This window comes from Chiloscyllium plagiosum, unplaced genomic scaffold, assembly GCF_037043375.1.
Source record: "Chiloscyllium plagiosum isolate Xiang-an unplaced genomic scaffold, Cpla_swu_hap1 HiC_scaffold_7, whole genome shotgun sequence".
Classification (NCBI taxonomy): Eukaryota; Metazoa; Chordata; class Chondrichthyes; order Orectolobiformes; family Hemiscylliidae; genus Chiloscyllium; species Chiloscyllium plagiosum.
Genome location: NW_028270145.1, coordinates 73,529,336 through 73,556,343, shown reverse-complemented (window position 1 = coordinate 73,556,343; position 27,008 = coordinate 73,529,336). Strand labels below are relative to the sequence as shown.

General features: G+C 42.2%; 1 protein-coding gene across 3 annotated transcripts in view; it reads left to right on the top strand.

Annotated features, from left to right (window-relative positions):
* cfap221 (cilia and flagella associated protein 221) overlaps positions 1-27,008 on the top strand; it is a 263,805-nt gene that overhangs the window by 159,182 nt on the left and 77,615 nt on the right. The gene's annotated exons all lie outside the window — the stretch shown is intronic.

Genomic DNA, 27,008 nt, shown 5'->3' with positions numbered 1-27,008 from the left:
AGTATTTTTTCATAACTTCACAGCGAAAGGGATGCTGCCAATGAAGCAGTAAAAGAAGGAGAGCAGCATTATTAGATAAGATTAAAAATAATTTGTTACTTGACTAGTGGCAGGACTCAAAGGATTGCCAGTCAATAAAATCCAAATATATTTAATGAACATTATTGCCTTCTTTGATACATCAATAGAAAGAGTTAATGAGAATACTTTTGGCAGTTATGACATGGTGGGGATAACATAAAAGCAAAAGAGAAAGCATATAATGTGGCAAAGTGCAAGGAAAACCAGAGGATTGGGAAGTTTATAGAGAGCAACAACAACAAAAAAATAAAGAGGGAGAAGATTAAATATGAAGGTATACTGGCCAGTAATATAAAGGAAAACTGTAAGGGTTTCTTTAGATATATAAAGGGCAAACAAGAAGCAAAAATGGACATTGGGCTGCTTGAAAATGATGCTGGAGTGACAGTAGGGAACAAGAAAATGGCTGAGGAACTGACTTACTTTGAATCAGTCTTCACAGTGGAAAACATCAGTAATATCCCAAAAATTCAATACAGTGAAGGGGCAGAGCTAAGTATGGTGGCCATCACCAAAAAGAAGGTGCTAGAAAAACTGAATGGTCTGAAGTTGGACAAATTACCTGGACCAGATGGACTACACCCCAAGGTTCTAAGGGAGGAAGGATTTCAGAGGACTGAAAAATCACTAACATGACACCCCTGTTTAAAAAGGGAGTAAGGCAAAAGACGGAAAATTACAGACTGATTAGCTTAACCTCGGACTTGGGTAAGATCCTGGAATTCATTGTGAAAGATGAGATTTCTGAATATTTGGAAGTGTATGGTAAAATAGAGCAAAGTTAGCATGGTTTCATCAAGGGGTGATTATGCCTGACAAATCTGCTAGATTTCTTTGAGGAAGTAACAAGCAGGTTAACCAAGGAGAGCCAATAAATGTTATCTACCTGTACTTCAAGAAGGCCTTTGACAAGATGCCACACAGAAGGCTACATGAGTAAGATAAGAGCCCATTGTGTCAGAGGCAAGGTGTTAGCATGGATAGAAGTTTCGCTGTCTGGCAGAAAGCAGAGAGTGGGGTTAAAAGGGCACTTCTCAGGATGACAGCCGATGACGAGTAGTGTCCCACAAGGCTCAGTATTGGAATCACAACTTTTCACTTTTTCCATTAACGATCTAGATGAAGGAACTGAGGGAATTCTGGCTATGTTTGCAGATGATACAAAGATAGGTAGATGAACAGGTAACACTGAGGAGGCAAGGAGACTGCAGAAGGATTTGGACAGGTTAGGAGACTGTGCAAGGAAGTGGCAGATGGAGTACAACTTGGAAAGTGTGAGGTCATGCACTTTGGTAGGAAGAATAGAGGCTCGGACTATTTTCTAAAAGGGAAGAAAATTCAGAAGTCTGAAGTGCATAGAGACTTGAGAATTTTTGTCCAGGATTCTCTCAAGGCAAACTTTCAGGTTGAGTCAATAGTTAGGGCGGCACGGTGGCACAGTGGTTAGCACTGCTGCCTCACAGCGCCAGAGACCCAGGTTCAGTTCCTGCCTCAAGTGACTGACTGTGTGGAGTTTGCACGTTCTCCCCGTGTCTACGTGGGTTTCCTCCGGGTGCTCCGGTTTCCTCCCACAGTCCAAAGATGTGCAGTTCAGGTGAATTGGCCATGCTAAATTGCCCGTAGTGTTAGGTAAGGGGTAAATGTAGGGGTATGGGTGGGTTGCGCTTCGGCGGGTCGGTGTGGACTTGTTGGGCCGAAGGGCCTGTTTCCACACTGTAATGTAATGTAATCTAGTCTAATCTAATCTAATCTTAGGAAGGCAAATACGATGATGGCATTTATTTTGAGAGGACTTGAACACAAAAGCAGGGATGTACTTCTGACACTCTGTAAGGCTCTGATCAAAAACCACATTTGAAGTATTGAGTGCAGTTTTGGGCCACATATCTCAGGAAGGATGTACTGTCCCTGGGGTGTGTTCAGAGGAGGTTCACGAGAATGGTCCTAGGAATGAAGAGCTTAACATATGAGGAATGTTTGAGGACTCTGGGTTGATACTCAATGGAGTTTAGAACGATGAGGGGGTATCTAATTGAAATATACAGAATACTGAATGGCCTAGACAAAGTGGATGTTGGGAAGATGTTTCCATTGGTAGGAGAGACTAGGACCCAAGGGCAAAGCCTTAGAGTAAAGAGAAGACCCATTAGAATGGAGATAAAGAGAAACGTCTTCAGCCAGAAAGTGGTGAATCTCTGGAATTCATTACCACAGAAGGCTATGGAGACCAGGTTTTTGAGTATATTTAAGACTGAAATAGATAGGTTCTTGAGTATCAAGGGTAATGGAGAGAAAGCAGGAGAGTGGAGTTGAGAAACTTATCAGCCATGATTGAATGGCGGAGCAGAGTCGATGGGCTGAATGGCCTAATTTCTGCTCCTATATCTTATGGTGTTATGGACTTATTATGGTTGAAGTTAATTCATTTGGTCAGTCAAAAGGCATTCAACAAAGTGTTTCATATAGAGACATCAAACTTAAAACCCACAGGATTAAAGAGACAGTATTAATATACAATTGTGTCTGCTGTGGCTCAGTTGGTAACTTTCTCACCTCTGAACCACAAGGTCCCAGGTTCAATTTCTTCTCTCTTTTCCAGGACTCGAGTTCATAACAGCCAAGGCTGGCATTCTGGAGGAGTGCTGTCTTTTAGATGAAATACCTCAATTTATTTCATTTAAAAAGTCCTAAAACTACAAGTTATATTCTCAAAGATATGGATTATGAACTGGTGTTTTGCAACAAGGTATCATTCAGGAGACAAAGGACATGATTACAGTACTAAATAAATACTTTTCGCATGATTTTACATTGGAAAAGATGCTGAAGAATCTGAAGTCACACAACACCAGGTTATAGTCCAGAATTTAAATATAAGCCTCATCTGTCTAATCGAGCAGATGTAAAAGATCCCAAGTTGCTACTTTGAAGGAGGGCAGGGGAATTATCCTTGATGCCCCTACACCTTCCTCCAATCACCTTAAAATTATGACCTCTCATGACAGCCATTTCTGCCCTGGGGAAATGTCTCTGGCTATCTACTCTATCTATGCCGCTCATTACCTTGTACACCTCTATCAAGTCACTATCTTCCTCCTTCTCTCCAGTGTGAAAAGCCCTCGCTCACTAAGCCCTAGCTCTCTTCATAAGACAAGCCCTTCAATCCAGGCAGCATCCTGGTAAATCTCCTCTGCACCTTCTCTAAAGCATCTACATCCTTCCTATAATGAGGCGACCAGAACTGGAGACAATATTCCAAGTGTGGTCTAACCAGGGCTTACCAGCTGCAGCAAAACCTCACAGCTCTTAAACTCATTCTCCTGTTAATGAAAACCAAAACACCATATGCCTTCTTAACAACCCTATCAATTTGGGTAGCAACTTCGATGGATCTATGAACGTGAACCCCAAGATCCGCTGTTCCTCCACACTGCCAAAAATCCTGTCTTTAACCCTGTATTCAGCATTCGAATTTGACCTTCCAAAATTAATCACTTTGCATTTATCCAGGTTGAACTCCATCTGCCACTTCTCAGCCCAGTTCTGCATCTGTCAATGTCATATTGTAGCCTGCAACAGCCCTCGTCACTATCTACAACACCACCAATCTTTGTGTCATCAGCAAACTCACTAACCTACCCTTCCACTTCTTCCTCCAATTCATTTATAAAAACTACAAAGAGCAGAGGCACAAGAATAGATCCCTACGGAACACTACTGGTCACTAACCTCCAGGCGGAATACTTTCCATCCACTACCACTCGTTGTCTTCTTTCGGTCAGCCAATTCTTATCCAGACAGCCAAATTTGCCTGTATCCCATATCTCATAACTTACTACATGAGCCTACTGTGGGGAACCTTATCAAATGCCTTACTGAAATCTATATACACCACATTCACACCTCGACCTTCGTCAACTTGTCTTGTCACATCCTCAAAGAACTCAATAAGGCTTGTGAGGCATGACCTGCCCCTCACAAAGCCACGCTGACTATCTTTAATCAAGCTATGTTTTTCCAAATACTCATAAATCCTATCTCTCAGAATCTTTTCCAGTTCCTCGCTTACCACAGATGTAAGACTGACTGATCTGTTATTCCCAGGGATTTCCCTATTCCCTTTCGTGAACAGAGGAACAACATTCACCTCCCTCCAATCATCTGGTACTACTCCCATGGAGAGGGAGGATGCAGAGATCATCGCCAGAGGCACAGCAATCTCATTCCTCGCTTCCTGTAGTAACCTTGGATATATTGGCTAGGCCCTGGGGACTTGGCTATCTTGATGCTTCCCAGAATTTCCAGCACATCCTCTTTCTTAATATCAATCTGTTCAAGCCTATTAACCTGATCCATGGTGTTCTCACTATCAACAAGGTCCCCCTTTTTACTGAATACTGAAGCAAAAGACTCATTTACAGCTTCCCCTGCCTCTTCAAACTCCAGGCTCTACCCTGTCACCGATCATTCTCTTATTTTCACGTAAGTATAGAAGGCCTTTGGTTTTCCCTAATCCTTTCTGCCAAGGCTTTTTCATGCCACCTCCTAGCTCTCCTCAGTCCATTTTTGAGTTCTTTCCTAGCTACCTGTAATCCTCCAAAGCTGTGCCAGATCCTTGCTTCTTCAACCTCTTAATGAGAAGCTCCTCTTTTCTTGTCATCCAAGGCTCCTTCACCTTACCACATTCCTTGCCTGTCTCAGTGGGACAAAGTTATTCAACACTCGCAACAAGCATTCCTTAAACATTTCTGTTGTGCATTTCATGTAGAACAATTGTTCCCAATTTATTCTCCACATGTCTAATAGCAGTATAATTTCACCTCCCCGAATTAAATGCCTTACCATATATTCCTATCCCTCTCAGTGGCTATGGTAAAAATGAGACAGTTGTGGTCACTGTCACCGAAATGGTCTCCCACCAAGAGATCTGACACCTGGCCTGGTTCGTTGCCACGCACCAAATCCAATATGGCCTACCCCCAGTTGGCCTACCTACATATGGAGTCAGGAATTCTTCCTGGACACTCCTGATAAAATTGGCTCCATCCAGAACATCTGCTCTAAAGCGAGTCCAATCAATATTGAGGAAGTTGAAGTCACCCATAACAACAACTCCATTACATCTACACCTTTTCAAGATCTGCTGTCCAATTTGTTCTTCCATCCCTCTGCTGCTATTGGAATGGTCTATAGAAAACACCCAATAAAATGACTGTTCCTTTCCTGTTACTGACTTTCACCCATACTGACTCAGTAGACAAACCGTTCTCAACAACCTCTTTTTCTGCAACTGTGATGCACTCTCTAATTAACATTATACTTCCCCTCTCTTTTATACCCCTCCCTGTTCATTTTAAAGAACCCTGGAATGTTCAGCAACCATTCCTGCCCCTGTGAAATCGATGTCTCCATTATGGCCACACATCGTAGCTCCAAGTACTGATCCATGCTTTAAGTTCATCACTGTTATTACATTGCATTCAACAGACACACCTTAACCCACCCCTTTGCCCTATCAACTGTGTATGTTTCCTGACAGACTCTCTGCATTCTACTTCTGCCCTTTCAACAACTACCCTCTGCTCTGATCTGTAACTCTGTTCCCATACCCTGCCAAACTAGTTTAAACCCTCCTGAAGTGCTCAAGCAAATCTCCTGCCCAGGATATTGTTGCCCCTTCAGTTTAAGTGCAATCTGTCCTTCTTGTAGAGGTCCCAACTTCCCCAGGAGGTATCCCAATGATCTAAGAAGCCCTCCCTCCTGACCAGCCCTGTAGCCATGTGTTCAGCTGCACTCCCTCCCTGTTCCTCGCCTCTCTTATCACGTTGCACCGGCAGTGACCCTGAGATTACTACTCTGCTTGTCCTGCTTTTTAGCTTCCAACCTTACTCCCTGATATCACTTTTTAGATCTTCATCCATTTTCCTAGCTATGTCATTGGTGCCAATGTGCACCATTACGTCTGGCAACTCATTGTCCACCTTCAGAATCTTGTAGACTCGATCAGAGATATCCTGGACCCTGGCATCTGGGAAGCAAACACATAACCTCAACACCAAGGAGAGGGAAGCATTAAAATCACTAAGAAACGATAAGAACATAATCATACTACCAGCAGACAAAGGCAGAATGACGGTCATCCTAGACAGAGTAGAGTACATCCAAAAAATGCAACAACTACTTGCAGATACCAACACCTACCAAAAGAGGGAGTTTGACCCCACCCCACAGCTCACCAATAGGATAAACAACACACTGAGGAACCTACAAAAAAACGGACAAATAACCAGGTTTGACCTACAAAGAATGAAACCTGAAAGCAACAACACCCCCAGATTCTATGGACTACCTAAAGTGCACAAACCAGACATCCCACTCAGACCCATAGTATCACTACCAGGGACACCATCACACAAACTGGCTAAAGAACTACAGCAGAAACTGAAACACCTGATCAGCGGATCCAGATACACTATACAGTCAACACAGGAATTCTTGGACATGATCAGAAATATACACATAGACAAGGAAGAAGCTATGGTCTCATTCAATGTAACGGCACTGTTCACCTCTATCGACAAAACCCTAGCTAGAGAAACAATAGCCAACCTGCTGGACACACAGAATAGACAACAGGACGGTGAACCTATCAACAAAGACGGTATACTCAAAGTACTGGACCTATGCCTCACAACACACGTCACATTCAACAACCAAATATATGAACAAATCAACGGCACACCCATGGGCTCACCCATCTCTGGACTCATAGCAGAAGCGGTAATGCAAAGATTAGAACAAACAGTCTTACCGCAAATTCAACCCAAACTCTGGGTCAGATATGTGGATGACACCTTTGTAATCATTAAAAACACAGAAATAGAGAACACACACCGGATCATCGACGCCACACTCACAGGAATCCGATTCACTAGAGAGGAAGAAAAGGTACTCCCATTCCTAGACATGATGGTACAGAGAACACCTAACGGAGAATTCACCACAAAGGTATACAGGAAAGCCACACACAGACCAAGTCCTGAACTACGAAAGCAACCACCCCAACACACACAAAAGAAGTTGCATCAAAGACACTGTTCAAAAGGGCCACAACACACTGCAGTACACCAGAATTGCAAAAAGAGGAAGAAGAACACCTCTACAATGTATTTGCCAAAAACGGATACCCGCGCAATTTCATCAACAGATGCCTAAGGGAAAGACAACGGAATGAGTACATGCCACAACCCAAAGGACTAGCCACACTACCATACATCAAGAACATTTCCGAACTGACAGCCAGACTACTGCGACCACTAGGACTCATAACATCACACAAACCAACAGCCACTCTCAAACAACAACTCACCAGAACGAAGGACCCGATACCCAGCATGAGCAAAACCAATGTAGTGTACAAAATCCCATGCAAGGACTGCACAAAACATTACATAGGACAAACAGGAAGACAGCTAACGATCCGCATCCATGAACACCAACTAGCCACGAAACAACATGACCAGCTATCCTTAGTAGCCACACACGCAGATGACAAGCAATATGAGTTCGACTGGGACAACACTACTACTATAGGACAAGCCAAACAGAGAACAGCCAGGGAATTCCTAGAGGCTTGGCACTCATCCACAGATTCAATCAATAAGCACATCGATCTGGACCCAATATACCGGCCACTGCAGCAGACAGCTGGAACTGACAACCGGAAGCGGCAGAGACAAACCACTATAAATCCGGAGGAAACATCACAGAAGCGCTTCACAGAAGGCTCCCAAGTACTGAGGATGTCACCTAGACAGGGGATGAAACATCTGCAACACAAATTCCCAGCTCGGTGAGCAGAACCACAACAATGAGCACCCGAGCTACAAATCTTCTCACAAACTTTGAGGCAACATCCCTTACGGGAGTCCCATTCGTGACTACAGAATCTCCTGTCCATTCCTCTACTGATTCTCCTACCACTGGTGCTTTCCTATTTCCCCCCCGTTCCCTTTTTAGCCACAGAGCCAGGCCCAGTGCCAGAGACCTGGCCACAATGGCTTTCCGCTGGTAAGCCGTTCCCCCCAACTTATCCAAAATGGTACTCTTATTATTGAGGAGAACGGCCACAGGGAATCCCTGCATTGTCTGCTTGTTCCCTTTCCGTCCCCTGACTGTACCCATTTACCTTATTCCTGTACCTGAGGTGAGACTACCTCCCTGTAACTCTTCACTGTTACCCCCTCTGCCTCCCGAGTGGTCCAAAGTTCATCCAGCTCAGCTCTAGTTCCCTGACACCATTTGCAAGGAGCTGCAGTTGGGTGCACTTCCCACAGTCGAGGTCAGTGGAGACACTAGTGGTGACTCTTACCTCCCACATCCTACAGGAGGAGCATGCAACTGCCCTAACATCCACTGTTCTGAATTCCCAAAGACACTATTGAAAAAACTAGTAACCTTACTGAATCAGCAAACAGAGCTTTTTTTTTGGTTGGAGGAGGAGGACTGGTGGGAGGCACTACCTAAGCAGTGTTTTGGGTAAAGCAACCATCCAAATATATTACCTCACGTACTCAGCAGTCCCATATCTGCTCCTGCTCAGCATGTGCTCTGCCTATTCACGAGATAATTTTTATAAAGGATTAATTTAACTTGCTGGCAGCCCCCTGGTCCTCACTCCCGTTGCTGCTGCAAAAATGGAGGCCACTGATCCCACAAGGTAAGTTTTTAAACCCTACTGTTCTCCTCTGTTTCGATATGCAGGGCACGATCCCACATTTGATATTACTAAACTTGGAAATGTTGTAAGCAAGAAGGAAAGAATAGTTAATAACTTCAGTAAGGCATGGACTGGTGATAGAATCAGATAAATGGCAGATGAAACTTATGATGAAAGTGTGCTGATACATTTATGTAAAGAGGAATGAGTAAAGACAAGATGCACTAAATTGTACAATTTTAAAAGGTGTGAAATGACAAAGAGACCTGATAGCCATCTGTAAACAAACCTTTGAATATATTTGGATAAGTTAAGAAGACTTTTTTTTAAAAGATGGGATTATTGGCCTTACTGTTAGAGTGGTGCACAAAAGCAACGAAATTAGGCAGAATCTTTATGCAGTACTGTTTAGATGTACGGTGGAGAACTATAACAACCACACTTCAGGAAGACTTTCAAGGTTGTGAAGAGAGAGCAGAAGCAATTCACCAGAATGGTACCAAGGATGAGGGATTGTATGGGGAGTTTGGAGTGGTGTACAAAAAGCTTTGAGAGATGTACATAAAGTAATGCATGATTTTCACAGTAAATAAAGAAAAACTGATTTCAGTGGTTGAAGATGACAAATTTAAAGTGATTTGCAAAGGAAGCAGAGATGAGATTTTAACACATCCTATCTGGATTGAATATCTTGATCAATTTGTTGTAATTTGGGATGCATTGCTGAAATAATGATGAAAACAAATTCAAAGGTAAATCCATATACTTCAATGGAAATAAAAATGAAGACTATGAGGAAAGATTCAGGGAGTAGAAGTAACCCAGTAGTTCTACCAAAGGGTGAAGCAAACAATGGCCTCCTCTGTGTCTTTGCTCCTCTTTCCCTAATGCCCTATTTGCCCAGCATTTTATCACTGTTCAAAGTAGGACATTCACATACAGGAAAGCCTTCAAAATACTTCAGAACATTAACTTTTATTCACATGCAGAACATAGAACAGTACAGCACAGTACAGGCCCTTTGGCCCTCGATGTTGTGCCAGCTTTTTATCCTACTAAAGATATCAAACAAATAGAAACTGCATTTGCCTCTTGGAGCAAGAATGGATTGCTTGCTTGTCAAGCACCAGCAAATTTACAGACAATGAATGATCATTGATGCGGCATCGTCGGAGGCGAGTTTGATTTCCTGGCAGCTCCTGCATTGATGAGGTAGTCCTAGGGCTGACACATGGCTGCTGTGGCAGAGGTGAGTTTGCATTCATGATGGCATCTGCATCCAGTGTAGCATCAGGGAGGCAGCAGTGAAGTCAGGTTTAGAGCCAATGTGAGACACAGCAACATCACTGGTGGCTGCAGCAGTGAGTTAAGCGGGAAGTGGACTCATGGCTGCAGTGGACTCAAGCTTGGACAAGTGCAGTACCTGGTTGGAGAGTCTAGTGACAGTTTCAGTGGAGGCAAGATGGCACCTAAGAGTGGCAATGTTCATCCCAGTGGCAGCAGCACAGCGAATGGGACTCATGCCTGGGCACCACACCCATGGCCCATGGTGGACCATTTAACAAGAAGGACCATGAAGTTGAACATTTTTTTCTTTATTTTCTGCCTTTATGTTCTATGTTTTGCTTTTTCTTGTGTTTTAAAAGAGCGCTGGACAGTGGCGACACTTTAAACATGTAACAACATGCACGTGACAATGAATAAATCAAATCAAAATGCTCAGCTTGGTCATCAAGAGACCTCCTCTCAAACCTCCATATCCCTTTATATTTGGCAGTCCTTCCACAGCCTGTCAGTACAGGTCCCCCACACGTTCCCACTAGGAATTACAACTTCAACTCTCATCCATCCCTCAGGACCCTCATCCCTACAATGTAGTTCTGCTCACAATCAAGTGCACACACCCTACAACCAATAGATTACCAATAACACCCCTCCTGTAGCATCCCATTTCCACCTAAGCACTGTTATCTCCCCACCCCAACATGCTGAGTTGTCCCCTCTACATTGCAACTTGTTGCATCCAATCTCCACAGGTGAATTACCCCACTTACCTACCACCACAGAGACCTCTGATATCCAACCTTGAATTTCATTCTTCTCTCCCCCAGGACTGATCATGCTCAACCTCCTGATTCCCTTGAGTGAACTGATGAGTGACCAGACCCCTGTGAAACTCACCAACTGATGATCCGTGAATCCTTTGACTTCTTGCAATGGCCTTGCAGAGTTGGCTGTCGTCAACTCCCTAGCCTGCAATGAGGTGGAGCGTCTGACCCAGAGTGTATCAGGCAGATGACTTACTATGCCCAGGCCTCTAGACTGTGAGCAGATGCTCCCTTGACATGATACACGCACCCCTGACTAACGGTAATACCCCTTTGACTTGACTAAGGACCACTCCTTGAAACTCTGAGACGTGGTCGTTTGGTGAAATGAAGCGATAGACACAAGTTAGGTGATCCCACAACCAATGGATCAGATCTAAGCTCTACAGTCCTGGCACATCCAGCCATGAATGGTGGTGAGCAATTAAACATATCAATTGAGGCACGGTGGCTCAGTGGTTAGCACTGCTGCCACATAGTGCCAGGGATCCAGGTTCGATTCCAGCCTTGGGCAACTATTTGTGTGGAGTTTGCACATCTCCCTGTGTCTGTGTGGGTTTCCTCTGGGTTCTCCAATTTCCTCCCATAATCCAAAGATGAGCAGGTTAGGTGAATTGGCCATGCTAAATTGCCATAGTGTTCAGGGATGTGTGGGTTAGCTTCATTGATCAGGGAAAATGTAGAGTACTAGGGTAAGGAATGGGTCTGGGTGGGTTACTCTTCAGAGGGTCAGAGTGGATTTGTTGGGCCAAATGGCCTGTTTCCACAATGTGGGGGTTCTATAGTGTTCTATAATTCTATAACTAGTCCGCAGGAGGAGGTGCCACATATATCCTAATCTTTAATTATGGAAGAGCCTGACACATCAGTGCAAAATGTAAGGTCAAAGCGTTTGCAGCGATCTTTAGCCAGAAGTGCTGAGTGGAAGATTCATCTCAACCTCCACTAGTGGTCCCCACCATCAGATGCAAGTCTTCAGCTAATTAGATACACTCCACATGATATCAAGAAACAATTGAACACACTGATGATTACAAAGGCTATAGATCCTGACAATTTTCTGGCAATAGTACTGAAGACTTGTACTCGAGAAGATGCCATTTCCTTAACCAACCGCTTCCAATAAAATTACAACATTGGCATTTACCAGACAACATGGAAAATTGCCCAGGTATGTCCTGTACACAAAAGTCAAGACAAATCAAACCTGGCCAATTACCACCCCATCAGTCTACTCTTGATCATCGGTAAATGAAGATCAGTAACTCAACAGTGTTCAGCAATGACCTGCTCAGTGAATCCTAATTAAGATCAACCAGAGCCACGCAGCTCCTAATCTCATTACGGGACTGGTTGAGATATGGACAAAAGAGGTGAGGAGAGAGTAACAGCCCTTGACATCAAAGACATTCGACCAAGTGTGGCATCTCTTGGCTCCAAAACTGAAATTAATAGGTGACAGGGGCAAACTCTCTATTGGTTGGATTAATAACCTGACACACAGGAAGATGATTGAGTATTTTGGGGGTCAGTATCTCAGCTTCAGAACATCTCTGCAGGAGTTTGTCAGCGTAGTGTCCTAGGCCCAACCATCAATGACTTTCCCTCCAACCTAAGGTCTGTAGTAAAATGTTCGCTGATGTTTGCACAATATTCAGCACCAGTCAAAACTCCTCAGATACAGAAGCAGTCCATGTTCAAATGCAATAAGACTGGACAATATTCAGGTTTGGGCTGCCAAGTGGCAAGTAACATTTGCACCACACGAATCTCAGGTAATGGCCATCCCCAATAAGAAATAATCTAACCACCATCCCTTGGCATTCAAGAGCATTATCATGATTGGATCTCCTACTATCAACATTCTAGGGTTGCAATTGATCAGAAACTCAACTGATTCACCACATAAACTCAATAGCTACAAGAGTGGGTTGGGGATAGCAATACTGCAGTGTGTAATTCACCTCCTGACACCCTGATTGCCTAGAATGGGTGCAGCTCAACACTTAAGAACTTGGCACCATCCAGAACAAAGCAGCCCACTTGATTGGCATCATAGCCACAAATATCCACATTGTTCACCACCAACTCTCAGCAGAATTGTGTGCTATCTATTAGATGCCTGCAGAAATGCTGCAGATGTGAGATTGACACGACATAGTGTCATAGAGCTATATGTCTGCCATCTTGATGGATAATGCCTGACCAGAATTGCAAACCACCTGGCTTTCTGTCTCTGCTAAACAGGTGGCACCTTTAAGCTGCACCCAAGGGGGCAAAACTCCAAAAGGCAATGAAAAGACAGAGACACAGCGTGCATCAAAGTAGGCACAAAGTGACTGAGCATGAAGAGAGTAAGCAGGGATCCCTGAGATGCAATCTGTTCCAATCCATGACATGGGTATCCATTTCCACATGAAAAATATCCTGACAGTAGCAGTGTAATGAATAGAGCTGGTGTGCTCCAAAGTGAAGTATTACACTGCAGAACAGTATCAAAAGTAGATTGGAGATGTCTCATGATGACGCAGTGAAACTGGTACATGTCAAATTTGTCTGCTAGTTAGAAATGCGAAAAATAAAATTGAATTTGATACTCTCAACCAAATATGTGCTCAAAGCATAAATTTAACCTCAGTTCATTCTACCTTGGCAATCTCCTTTCAAGGTTCAAGGGTGGCTAGTGTGGCAAATACTTCAAAGGTCTGGTCCTGCCTTCCTGTGCAACACCAGTAATGCTCTAATTCTGTTCTTGTGTATATCTTTGATTTTAGTCACTCTACATTTGGTGGCCGTGCATTAATTTGCCTAGGTCCTGAGTATTCCTATATTTCTCTGCCTCACTACCTGGATTTACTCCTCTAAAAACCTACCTCTTTAACCAGCTTTTAGTCACCTGACCTAATGTCTCCCTATGTGGTTTGGTGTCATTTTTTTTGTAATGCTTACGGGAAACTACTTGGGAAAATTAAAGACACTACATAAATAAGTTGTTGTTCTTGATTAGGAAGTGCCGTTAAGAGTTTGAGTCCAAGCAAAGGCATCATAATGAGTCAGAATAAAGGAAATTTTACTCTTTAGAACATAGAACATAGAACAATGCAACACAGAACAGGCCCTTCGGCCCTCGAAGTTGCGCTGACCTGTGGACTATTCTCAGCTCATCCCCCTACACTATTCCATCATCGTCCATGTCCTTTTCTAAGGATTGTTTAAATCTCCCTAATGTGGCTGAATTAACTACATTGGCAGGTAGGGCATTCCACACCTTTGCCACTCTCTGCGTAAAGAACCTGCCTCTAACATCTGTCTTAAATCTATCATCCCTCAATTTGTAGTTATGCCCCCTCGTACAAGCTGATGTCATCATCCTAGGAAAAAGACTCTCACTGTCTACCCTCTCTAATCCTCTGATGATCTTGTATGTCTCTCTCAAATCCCCTCTTAGCCTTCTTCTTTCTAATGAGAACAGACCAAAGTCTGTCAGCCTTTCCTCATAAGACCTTCCCTCCAGACCAGGCAAAATCCTGGTAAGTCTCCTCTGCACCTTTTCCAATGCTTCCACATCCTTCCCGAAATATGCCGACCAGAACTGTACACAATATTCCAAGTGTGGCCGCACTAGTGTTTTGTATAGTTGCAGAATGGTATTGCGGCTCTGGAACTCATTCCCTCTACCAATGAAACCTAACACACCGTATGCCTTCAACTTTCAGGGATCTGTGCACATGGACTCCAAGATCCCTCTACATATCCGCTCTACCAATAATCCTTCATTGACCCAGTACTCTGCCTTCCTGTTATTCTTCCCAAAGTACATCACCTCACATTTAGCTGCATTGAACTCCCTTTGCCACCTCTCAGCCCAATTCTGCAGTTTATCCAAGTCTCCCCTGCAACCTGTAACATTCTTCCAAACTGTCCACTACTCCACTGACTATAGTGTCATCTGCAAATTTACTAATCCATCCATGTATACCTGTATCTAAGTCATTTGTAAAAATAATAAACAGCAGTAGTCCCAAAACAGATCTTTGTGGCACACCACTAGTAACCGGACTCCAGGCTGAATATTTTCCATCAACCACCACTTGCTGCCTTCTGTCAGAAAGCCAATTTCTAATCCAAACTCTTAAATCACCCTCAATCCCATGCCTCTGCATTTTCTTCATCAGCCTACTATATGGAACCTTATCAAAGGCTTTACTGAAGTCCATGTGTACCACGTCAACTGCCTACCCTCATCTACAAACTTGCTTACCTTCTCAAAAAACTCAGTGAGGTTTGTGAGACATGACCTGCCCTTGACGAAACCATGTTGACCATTTGAAATCAAATTGTTGCTTGCTAGATGATTATAAATCTTATCTCTTACAATCCTTTCCGAAACCTTTCCTACAACAGAAGTAAGGCTCACTGGTCTATAATTACCTGGGTCATCTCTACTGCCCTTCTTGAACAAGGGCACAACATTTGCAATCCTCCAGTCCTCTAGTACTGAACCTGTAGACAATGACACCTCAAAGATCAAAGCCAAAGGCACTACTATCTCCTCCCTAGTTTCCGAGAGAATCCTTAGATAAATCCCATTCAGCCCGGGGGACTTGTCTACTTTCAATCCTTCTAGAATTGGTAACACCTGTTCATAACTAACCTCGATCCTTTCTAGTCAAAAACTTGTACCTCATTCTTCTCATCTACAATATTCTCCTTTTCCTGAGTGAAAACTGATCAGAAATGTGAAATGTACCTCTCCGATCTCCACAAGGTCCACACTCAACTTCCCACTTCTGTCTTTGACTAGCTCTATTCCCTAGTCATCCTTTTATTCCTCACATACCTATAGAAAGCTTTAGGGTTCTCCTTTATTCTATTTGCTAAAAGACTGCTTGTGTCCTCTCTTTGCTCTTCTTAACTCTCTCTTTAAATCCTTCCTAGCTGATCTGTAACTCTCCATCGCCTCATTTGAACCATCTTGCCTCATCAACACATAAGCCTCCTTCTTCTGCTTAATAAGAGATGCGGTTTCTGTAGTAAACCATGGTTCCCTTACCTTATCACTTCCTCCCTGCCTGACAGGGACATACCTATCAAGGACACGCAATATCTGTTCCTTAAACCAGCTCCACATTTCCATTGTCTGCATCCCCTGCATTTTGCTACCCCATTCTATGCATCCTAATTCTTGCCTAATCGCATTACAATTGCCCTTGCCCCATCGATAACTCTTGACCTGTGGCAAGTACCTATCCCTTTCCATCGCTAAACTAAACGTAACTGAATTATGATCACTTTCTCCAAAGTGTTCACCTATCACTAAATCAAACACGTGGCCTGGTTCATTACCAAGCACCAGATCCAGTGTGGCCTCCCCTCTTGTCGGCCCTTCGACATACTGTGTCAGGCAACCCTCCTGCACACATTGGACAAAAACTGATCCATCTGACATACTAGAATTATAGCATTTCCGGTCAATGTTGGGGAAGATAAAGTCCCCCAAAATGACCACCCTGTTCCTTTCACTCCTACCCAAAATAATTTTGCCAATCCTCTCTTCCACCTCCCTGGAACTGTGCGAAACCCTCTAAAAATCTCCCAGCAGTGTGACCTCTCCTGTTCAGTTTCTAACCTCTGCCCATACTAACTCAGTAGACGTCAAAAGTACTTTTAGCCACCGTTATACTATCCTTGACGAACAAGGCCACACCTCCCCCTCTTTTACTGCCTTGCCTGTTTTTAATGAAAGATCTAAATCCTGGAACCTGCAATATCCATTCCTCACCCTGCTCTATCCATGTCTCTGAAATGGCCACAACATCAAAGTCCCAGGTATCTATCCACGCTGCAAGCTCACCTTCTTTATTTCAGATACTTCTGGCATTGAAGTCGACACACTTCAAATGAGCTTGCTATATGCCAGTACATTCCTGTGACCATGAAATCCTGTCCCTGTTCTCCCTACTCTCATCCTCCTGTGCACTGCAACTACACCTCAGGTTGCCATCCCCCTGCTGAGCTAGTTTAAACCCACCCGAATAGCACCAGCAAATTTCACACCCTGGATATGAGTACCCCTCTGGTCAAGTGAAGACCATCCTGTTTGTACAGGTCCCACCTTCCCCAGAATGAGCCCCAATTATCTAAGAACCTGAAACCCTCCCTCGTGCACCATCCTTGCAGCCATGTGTTCAGCTGATATCTCTCCCTATTCCTTGCTTCACTATCACGTGGCACAGGTAACAAACCAGAGATAACAATTCTGTTTGTTCTTGCTCTCAACTTCCACCCTAGCTCCCTGAAATCCTGCCTTACATCCCTATCCCTCTACCTACCTTTGTCATTATTACCTACATGGACCACGACTTGAGGTTGGTCACCCTCTCTCTTCAGGACACCAAAGATATGATCTGAGACATCATGGACCCTGGCACCTGGAAGGCAATACACCAACCGTGAGTCTCGTACATTCCCAACAAACCTATCTGAGCCTCTAAGTATTGAGTCCCCAATGACTAACACTCTCCTCCTTTCCCTCCTTCCCTTCTGTGCAACAGAGACAGGCTCTGTGCCAGAGACCCTGGGTCCACTGCATACCCCTGGTAAGTCGTCCCCCTCATATCCAAAACAATATACATGTTTTTCAGGGGAACGACCATAGGGGATACTTGCACTGACTGTTTTTTCACCCTTCGAGCAGTCACCCAGCTTTCTTCGTGCCTAGGAGTAACTACTTCCCTGTAACTCTTATCCATCACAGCATCTGCCTCCTGAATGATCCAAAGTTCATCTAGCTCCCGCTCCAGTTCCCTAACACAGTCTTGGAGGCGCGAGAGTTGGGTGCACTTCGTGCAGATGTACTTGGATGGGACACTAATGGCGTCCCTCACCTCAAACATCATGCAGAAGGAACATTGCTCTCCCTGCACTGCCATCCCTGCTAGTCCCCTTATTACAAAATAAAAAAGAAGAGACGCTTACCTGGTGTGTCCCTGGTCTTTAAGGTTAGAAGAGGTGGTTTGGTGGGAGGCCCTACAATGGTAGGGTCTCGGATTTAAAAGACACTGATTTATATAGCTGGACTGAAAAAAAAAATAAGAACTCCCTCTTTTCTCAGAAACTTCTGCTGTCTGATTTCAAATGTAAAAGCTCAAATAAGTGACTCACCGCTCCTGGCAGGCCCCTGGTCCAAGCTCCCACCCTTTGAGTTGCTGCTGCCACTGAAAAACAGAAAGAAAAATGACTTTGTTATGTTATTTAGAAGCCCTTATTTCAAATTTTGAAAAATATACTTTAAATGTCAATAATATTGGTGTTTATTGCCAAGTGAATCTGCCAGTGCAGACTACTCTGGTGTGAACATTTCAGACATGTTTTCCAGGATGGTTTTCTCAAGTAAAGCTAGAAAATGTTGTTGGAGAATTGTACGGGAAACTTTACAGTTTATTTAGGCTGTTCTGTATGTGATGTTGGACTGCTTAGTGGTAACACTGTGTACTAATGTAAAAAAGTATTTTTATCATTGCAATCAACATGCTTCAGTTTAGAAAGCACAGAAAACAATCATTAATCTTCAATTCCTTTGGATAGAAGTTGTTTAAATTTGTCAGTGAAGATTCAAGGCCAAGGAAGGGACAAGTATAAAGGGTCATCAAAAAGCACTGATTTATCTGCTTTGGATAACGTACAGATAGTTCCTTTACACCAAATGCCACAAATGTCAGATTGACCCCGTTGCATAGTTGGAAATTGTCAGTGGCGGTGAAACCCAGCTGAGATGTAAATGAATTTAGAAAGGTCATTGTTGTATCAAATAAAATAAATTAATCATTTGCCTTTGAACTGAGTTGTGGCTTGTACAATGCTTCATCAAGGAGGGTATGGATCACACGAGAAAATGTGTTTGGTTGCATTTGCACTTATTTTTCAAACATTCTTGTTCTGAAGTTATGCATGTAGATAATGATGATAGAATCAATATGCTAGATATTTGAAATGGTTTGCAAACCATTTGCCAAAAAGAATGTCAATTCAATTCAGAAGTTCCCTGCAAATGTCCAAAAATAAAAATATAACACTTATGATATCGCATTTATATTCATCTCAGTTTCCTTGTTACACTTGCCATTATTAAAAAACATTTTTAAAGATATCTTCATAGTGGTAATCTCATTTACACACAATATAGCATGTTCATTGCCATTAATTCATGATATATCAGCCACAAATATTAATGTCTATAGTTTTAACAAAAGTAAGTGTTGTATTTATATGTTACTTCTTACAGCCACTGGGTATCATAGTATCTTGAAGCACTTTACAGCAAATTGTATGAAGTGTAGTGACAATTATAGGAAACAAGTTACAAATTATTTATATTTAATATTGATTTGCTCTTTTCTGCTCAGTTGGTTGCCCTGCCATTTCTGATACAATAGGTATGCGTCTCTATTGGCACTTGTGGATTTCAACACTGAATTTTCAGATTGCGTGAAAAAGTTGCTCCCAGGTCCCTTTTAAATATTCTCCATTTCATCCTAAACCTATATCCTCTAGTTCCGGACTTTCCCACCCCCAGGGAAAAGTCTATTTACCCTATCCATGCCCCTCATGATTTTATAAACCTCTATAAGGTCACCTCTCAGCCTCCAACACTCCAGGGAAAACAGCCCCTACCTGTTCAGCCTCTCCCTATACCTCAAACCCTCCAAACCTGGAAATATCCTTGTAAATCTTTTACAACATCCTTCTGATGGGAGGGAGACCAGAATTGCAAACAATATTCCAAAAATGGCCAAACCAATGTCCTGTGCAGCCACAACATGACCTCCCAACTGCCATACTCAATGCTGTGACCAATAAAGGAAAGCATACCAAATACCTCCTTCACTATCTAACTGTGACTCCACTTTCAAAGAACAATGAACCTGTACTCAAAGGTCTCTTTGTTCAACAACACTCCCCAGGACCTTACCATCAAGTGTATAAGTCCTGCCCTGATTTGCCTTTCAAAAATGCAGCACCTCACATTTATCTAAATTAAACTCCATCTGCTATTCCTTGGCCCATTGGCTATCACATCAAGATCCCATTGTAATCTGAGGTAACCTTCTTCACTGTCCACTACACCTCCAATTTTGGTGCCATCTGCAAACTTACTAACTATACCCCCTATGTGCACATCAATTCATTTATATAAATGACAAAAAGCAGTGGACCCAGCACCAATCTTTGTGGCACCCCACTGGTCACAGGCATCCAGTCTGAAAGGCAACCCTCGTCCACCATCCTCTATCTTTACCCTTTGAGCCAGTTCTGTGTCCAAATGGCTAGTTTTCCCTATAGTCCATGTGATCTAATCTTGCTAACCAGTCTACCAGGAGGAGGCTTGTCAAACGCCTTACCGAAGTCCATATAGATCACATCCACCTCTCTGTCCTCATCAATCTTCTTCATTACTTCCTTAAAAACCTCAACCAAGTTAGTGAAATGTGATTTCACATACACAAAGCCATGTTGACTATCACTAATCAGTCCTTGCCTTTCCAAATACATGTAAATCCTGTCCGTCAGTATTCCCCCCAACAACTTGCCCACCATCAATGTCAGGATCACCAGTTTATAGTTTCATTGCTTTTCCTTACCACCTTTTTTCTTTTTTTTGTAAATATTTTTATTGAGAAAAAAGATTTTACATTTTTACAAAATTACAAAATCACTACAAAATAGTATAACAACCTTATAATATATCAACTCTGCTCTACAAACCACTGCGGGAAGAGAGAAAAAAAAATACAAAAACTGCAATTCAATAAATAGCTAAAAAAAACTAAATTAAACCAAGTTAAACCAAGGTAAATTAAATTAAATTCAGTTAAGTTACTGCACTCAGCGCAATCCCACTACCGGGAGCATCAGTAGGTGTAGCTGTATTTGTTCGGGATTCTTCCTCCAGAGTCTTAAAAAAGGATTCTATTTCATCAATCGGTCCTCACAGCCCTCCAGCCAGTACAGCTCAGTGTAGAACTTCCTAAATGCTGCATTAATCTTTTTGGCACTCTCTCTAATGGATGTGATAGATTGGGGGGCATTCTTCTTTTTGGCCAGTTATACTAAACATCTACCCAGTTTATCACCACACTCAAATAACATCTGTTTTGCAAAAGAGATTTAACTCTTTGCTGTCTGGGTGAGCACAGCATTAAAAGTAGCCCTGAGGGCTGTAATTCGCTACAATTTGGTTACAGATGGTCTGTCAAAGTATGCTAACTCAGCTGCCTTCAGGCAAGCCTCGAGCAAACATTGCTGTTCTCCCCTCTGTCGCTTCTGGGTCGCTAAGTAAGAAATAATCAAACCCCGTGCATAGGCCTTCGCGTCGCTCCTTCACCTGACTATCACCTGATGAAGGAGCAACGCTCTGAAAGCTGGTGTGCTTCCAATTAAACCTGTTGGACTATAGCCTGGTGTTGTGTGATTTTTAACTTGGTTAAGGAGAACATTGTACTACTGGAAAAAGAGAATGTTCCAAAGAAGGGCAAGGAGAGAGTTGATTGGTCCAAAGCTGAGGAAAATTGGTTCAATTACATTGTCCAGTGTAGACTATAGATCAACAACTAGAAAGAGAGATGTAGAGATACCGGTTTTCAAGGAAATAACAAGGAGATTGAAATATTATGGAGTGGTTATAATGGTGGGCTTTAATTATTCCAAACATAGGTTAGGGTAATGGTGATGCAAAGGACAGAAAGGGGAAGATGTTCTGAGATTATTTTCAAGAGATTTTTCCACAGCAGTTATGCTTTCAGTCCAAAGAGAAATGAGGTACTACTAAACCTGATCCTTGGGAATGAGGTCAGCCACGTAGATCAAGTGACAGTGGGTGAACATTTAGTGGACAGTGATCATTGTGTCATAAGGCTGAGGTGACCATGGGAATGTAGAATAAACAATTAATGGAGAGAATTGACTTCACTGAGGCATGAGTAGAGCTGTACTCAATTAATGAGAGGCAAAAGTAGGCAGGAAAAATAGTAACTACAATGGGCGATTTTCAAAATAGAGATGGTTTGAGCACTGTCAAGATATAGTCATTTAAAAATGAGAAGTAGGCAAAATAAATTTAAAGCTCCTTGAGTGAAAAAAGAAATAGAAATTAAGATAAAGTGTGCTTATGATAGGAATTTGACAATAGATACAATTGCAAATAGAGACAGTCCGTGACCCCCCAGGAGGAAGCACCCCATTCATAGCGCGCCGAGTGAAAACATTAAACAGTTCATATAAATTAAAAAATACAACTTCCAAATCAAAACTTCTAACAGCTATTTCTACAACAGACCAACACATAACACAAATGAAAGGAGACTTTCCCCCTTGCCCACAGGGGGCGCTCATACTGCCTACTAACTCCTTCATGGCTTCTTCTAGCTGAAGCCATGTCCCAGCCCCAGACAACACAAAGTAAGAAAGAGTTACATACATCTTACACCAAGAAATTTGAAAGTGGGCACTCATCCCATCCCATCCATACTATAACCCTAGGCACTCCTGGTAGAACAGTAATATATAACCGCGCCCTCCCCCCCCCTCCCCCATCGCCTCCTCCAATCGCATCCTCCACCCCATACCAAGAGCAAAAAACAAATGGAAGTGATAAGAAAAAAAAAACAAAGAATAATGGGAGGGGAGAGAGAAGGGAGAAGAGAGAAAAAGAAAAAATAAATTATGACCACCAAAGATATTTTAAAAATCCTCCGATGACCAGGTAAACCAGACAAATTACAGAGAAAAACAAAATAAACATTATTGTCCGTATTATTCAAGCCAGCCAGTCTATTTTAAAGCATTCAGGAGGTCCTTTGACTTTTCCAGAAGTCACTGACATTTTTTGTGAGAACTCAATGGTACATCTTTACCAAACAAACAGGAGCCTTATAGGCACAAAGAACATGAGCTTTGTCTTCTGTCAATGAACTTCCCCAGTTGCTGTTGTACCTAATGACCATCAGGCACTGACTGACAACCAAGAAAGATTTATCAACAGGAAGGACTTTCGCTCTATCGTCATTCACCAAGTCCTCAATGAAAACAAAAGCTTCCTGTATATTTGCACTCACTTTCCTGGCAGTTGCCACAACTTCATCCTTTGCCAGTCCAGGCTGCTGGAACTCTTCACTCCATTCCTAGAAATCTGTAGATGGATTTTAAGGGACAAGTGGTCTTTCTTACACAATTGACTGCTGTACGAGGATCCCAAACAAGGGAACAGAGGTGATTCATCCAAAATCGTCTGCACGTTGGGACCACCACTGAGAACCCTCTCTGAAGATACAATGTGGAATACCAATATGAAGTATTTGTGCACAACTTGTTAAAAGTGGAGGAATGTTGAGAAAGTGGTTAAAAAGCAGATGGTATTCAGAATTTCATAAAGACGCCATGGAGTATAAGATCACAGAAGTCATGTTGAGCCTTTATGGACCAGTAATTCAGCCACGACTGAATCCCTGTAAGAGTTAGTATGATTGTAATGACATGTCTCCAGGGCAAGTGAGACTTTGAGCCTGACCTTCGCAAGCTTCTCAAAAGCCCTCAATTGGAGCATTGTATGCACTGTGCTTTATGAAGGATGTAAATTCTTTAGAGACAATGCGGAATAGATTTCCAGAATGGTTACATGGAAAAGAGACTTCAGTTACTTAGATAAATTAGAAAGGGTGGGATTCTTCTGCTTGAAGAAGAGAAGTTTGAAAGGAGATCTGATATAAAGGTTCAAAATCATGAGGTGTCTAATTAGAATAGATGGAGAGAAACTGTTCTCATGAGCAGGTCTAGAAAAGCAGGGCACAGAGATTTATAGTGATTTGTTAAAGAACCATTGGTTGATACAGTGAGTAATGAGAATCCAGAATGCTTTCCTGAAAGTCCAATGAAAGCAGATTCAATTGTAACTCTCAGGAGAATTTGTTAAGCACCCGAAAGGAAAGGAATTTTCAGGAAAAAATAAAGAATGGAACTAATTGAATTACTCCCACTGAGAACAGATATAGGCTCAAGAAGATGTATATCTTCTATTCTGTAATTTATCTGGTCATTATTGCATTGGAGTTTGTGGGAACAGCTGTACACGGATTAGTTGGCAATGATTTGCATTTCAACAGTGACTAACCTTCAGAATATTTATTTCTTCATGTAGGAACCTCACTGAACAAATATTGTTAACCATGATTTCCCAGACATCTCTCAGCCATGATATATCAATGAGGTACATAGTTCATTGAAAGTTGCGTCATAGGTAGACAGAGTAGTAAAGAAGGCATTTGGCACGTTTGTCCTCATTGCTCAGACCACTGAGTATAGGAGTTGGGATGTCATGTTGAGGTTGTACGGGACGTTGGTGAGGCCACTTTTGAAGTATTGTGCACAGTTCTAGTTGCCCTGCTATAGGAAGGATGTTACTAAATTGGAGAGGGTGAAGAAAAGATTTATAAAGATGTTACCAGGACTAAAGAGTTTGAGTTATAGGGAGAGGCTGGATAAGCTGGGACTTATTTTACTGGAGCACAGGCGGTTGAGGAGTGGCCATATAGGGGTTTATAAAATCATGAGGGGCATAGATAAGCAGTGGTCTTTTCCCCAGGGTGGGAGAGTTCAAAACTAGAGGGCAAATTTTAAGATGAGAGGAGAAAGATTTAAAAGGGCTCTCAGGTTTGTATGTGGAATGGAGTGGTAGATGCAGACAGCTACAACATCTAAAAGATATTTGGACAGGTACATAAATAGGAAATGTTTAGAGGGTTTTGGGCCAAACACAGGTAAATAAGACTTGTTTAGTTTGGGAAACTTGGTCAGTATGGAGGAGTTAGTCCGAAGGGTCTGTTTCCATGCAATATGACTTTGTGACTCTACGATGCAAAGAGAATAGGTAGGAACCCCTCATCTAGAAGAAGGAATGAAACCTTACTGCAGGTCCTATTAACAACACAGTTCTCATCAACTGAGCCACCTCACCATAAAAGGATGTGTGAATAACTAAAGGTGAATAATCTGAAATAAATTCAAAAACAAGTAGAAAGGATGAAAAACTCATATGAAGTTAAAACAGATTTAAAATGAGGTAAAAAAACTACAGCATAAAATCATTGAAGTCTATATTCACAGTAGATGACTGCACATGGAATATCTTTGGAACAGTACAGTGTAATGATTGTGAGACCAAAATGGTCTGAAGGGAGGACTAACATGGTAAGCCACAAATAGATCAAAACAGAACTGTTTTACAAAGTGATTCACTTACTTCATTTAAAGTTGACTTCCCAACCATTAATCCTGAACAAAGTTTTGAGGAAATTGTGTCTTTGCCACAATAAGACAAGGTTACATAAATTATAACACACGGAAGAGTTTGAACCCTGGATTGTCTGATTCAACCTAGTTTAGAAGGGGTACAATCGGAGGAAATGGATTCTATATAAAATTTTGTTCTTGCTCAGTCCATATTGACCCATCAGTCCATATTGACCTATCAGTCCATATTGACCCAATCAGAATTTCAGGCCAATTATTTTTAAAAAAAATAAACCAGAAAGTGCTGTAGAAGTTCAGTAGGTCTGATAGCATCTGCGCAGAGAGAAACAAAGTTAACAATTTGAGTTCTTCCAGAATAGTAAGTAAAAGGATAAGCCACCATTTTCATTTCTAATTTTTTTAAAATTTATTCATGGAATGTACATGTCACTGGCTGGACCAGCATTTTTTATTCTTCCTTGCTGCTCTTTGGAAAGTGGGCTGAGCTCACTTCTTGAACTGCTGCATTCCATTTGCTGTTACTAAATCCACAATGCTTTTCGGTAGTGAGTTCCAGGATAGTAACCCAATGACATTGAAAAAAATCGCAATATATTTCCAAAGATAGTGAGTGTCCTGGAGAGAAACTAGTGGTGATGTTTCCATGTATTTGCTTCTTGATCTTTTAGATGGTAGAGGTCTTAGGTTTGGAAGGTGCCAAGACCCTTAGTAAATTTCTGCAATACACCTTGCAGTTGGTGCACACTACTGCCACTGAGTGTCAGTGGTGGAGGGAGTGAGTGAATGTTGTGGGATGTGGTACCAATCAAGCAAATGTTTTGTCCTGGATTGATCAAGCCTTTTGAGTGTTGTTGGAGTTGCACTCATCCAGGCAAGTGGGTAAAATTCCATCACATTCCTGGCTAGTGCCTTGTGAATGATGGACAGGCTTTGGAGAGTCAGTAGGTGTGTTATATTCTGCAGGATTCCTGGCCTCTGACCCTCTCTTGCCGCAACAGTACTTATATGGCTAGTATATTTGAGTTTCAGGTTAATGATTAACATTAAAAGTAACCACATCAAATGAGATCTACACAATGTATGAAGGTAAGCTCCAATTCAACCGGCAGCAAAGTAGTCTGATTTCTATGTTTATACATGAAAAATATCATTAGCATTAGATAGAGCTGTCAGTATCTGAAGAACAAATGCCAAAACCCATTACTGCCCAATGGTCTAGATTAGAGTGGTGCTGGAAAAGCACAGCAGTTCAGGCAGCATCCGAGGAGCGGTACTGCTCCTCGGATGCTGCCTGAACTGCTGTGCTTTTCCAGCACCACTCTAATCTAGACTCTGGTTTCCAGCATCTGCAGTCATTGTTTTTACCATTACTGCCCAATACAGGAGAAGGCAGGAAGACTCGTATAATGTATCTTTTTCTACTAATTGATATTTTATTAACTGTTCAAAGGGCAGCTTATTTAAGGTCTTTATATAGAAGTGACATATTGATTGAAGGCAGATAATATTACAGATCATAATCAAAGCCATCTTATTTGCTAAAGTAGAGAAATGGTTTCCCATAATCCATTATGAAAATGTTCAACCATTCTAAATAGATAGCTTTATATTTTTATTGGAGGTGGTTCATGTAGGAATTATTTCAAGCGTTTTTCATATTTTATAGCATCTATTAAATTTCAGTTGATGTGTTCTTTCATTTGCCAGATTATTATCTTACTCTGTTCATACAGCAATATGATTATTAATTAGACTGCAAGTCCTGACAATAAGGTTGTATCTGAATAATTAGACTA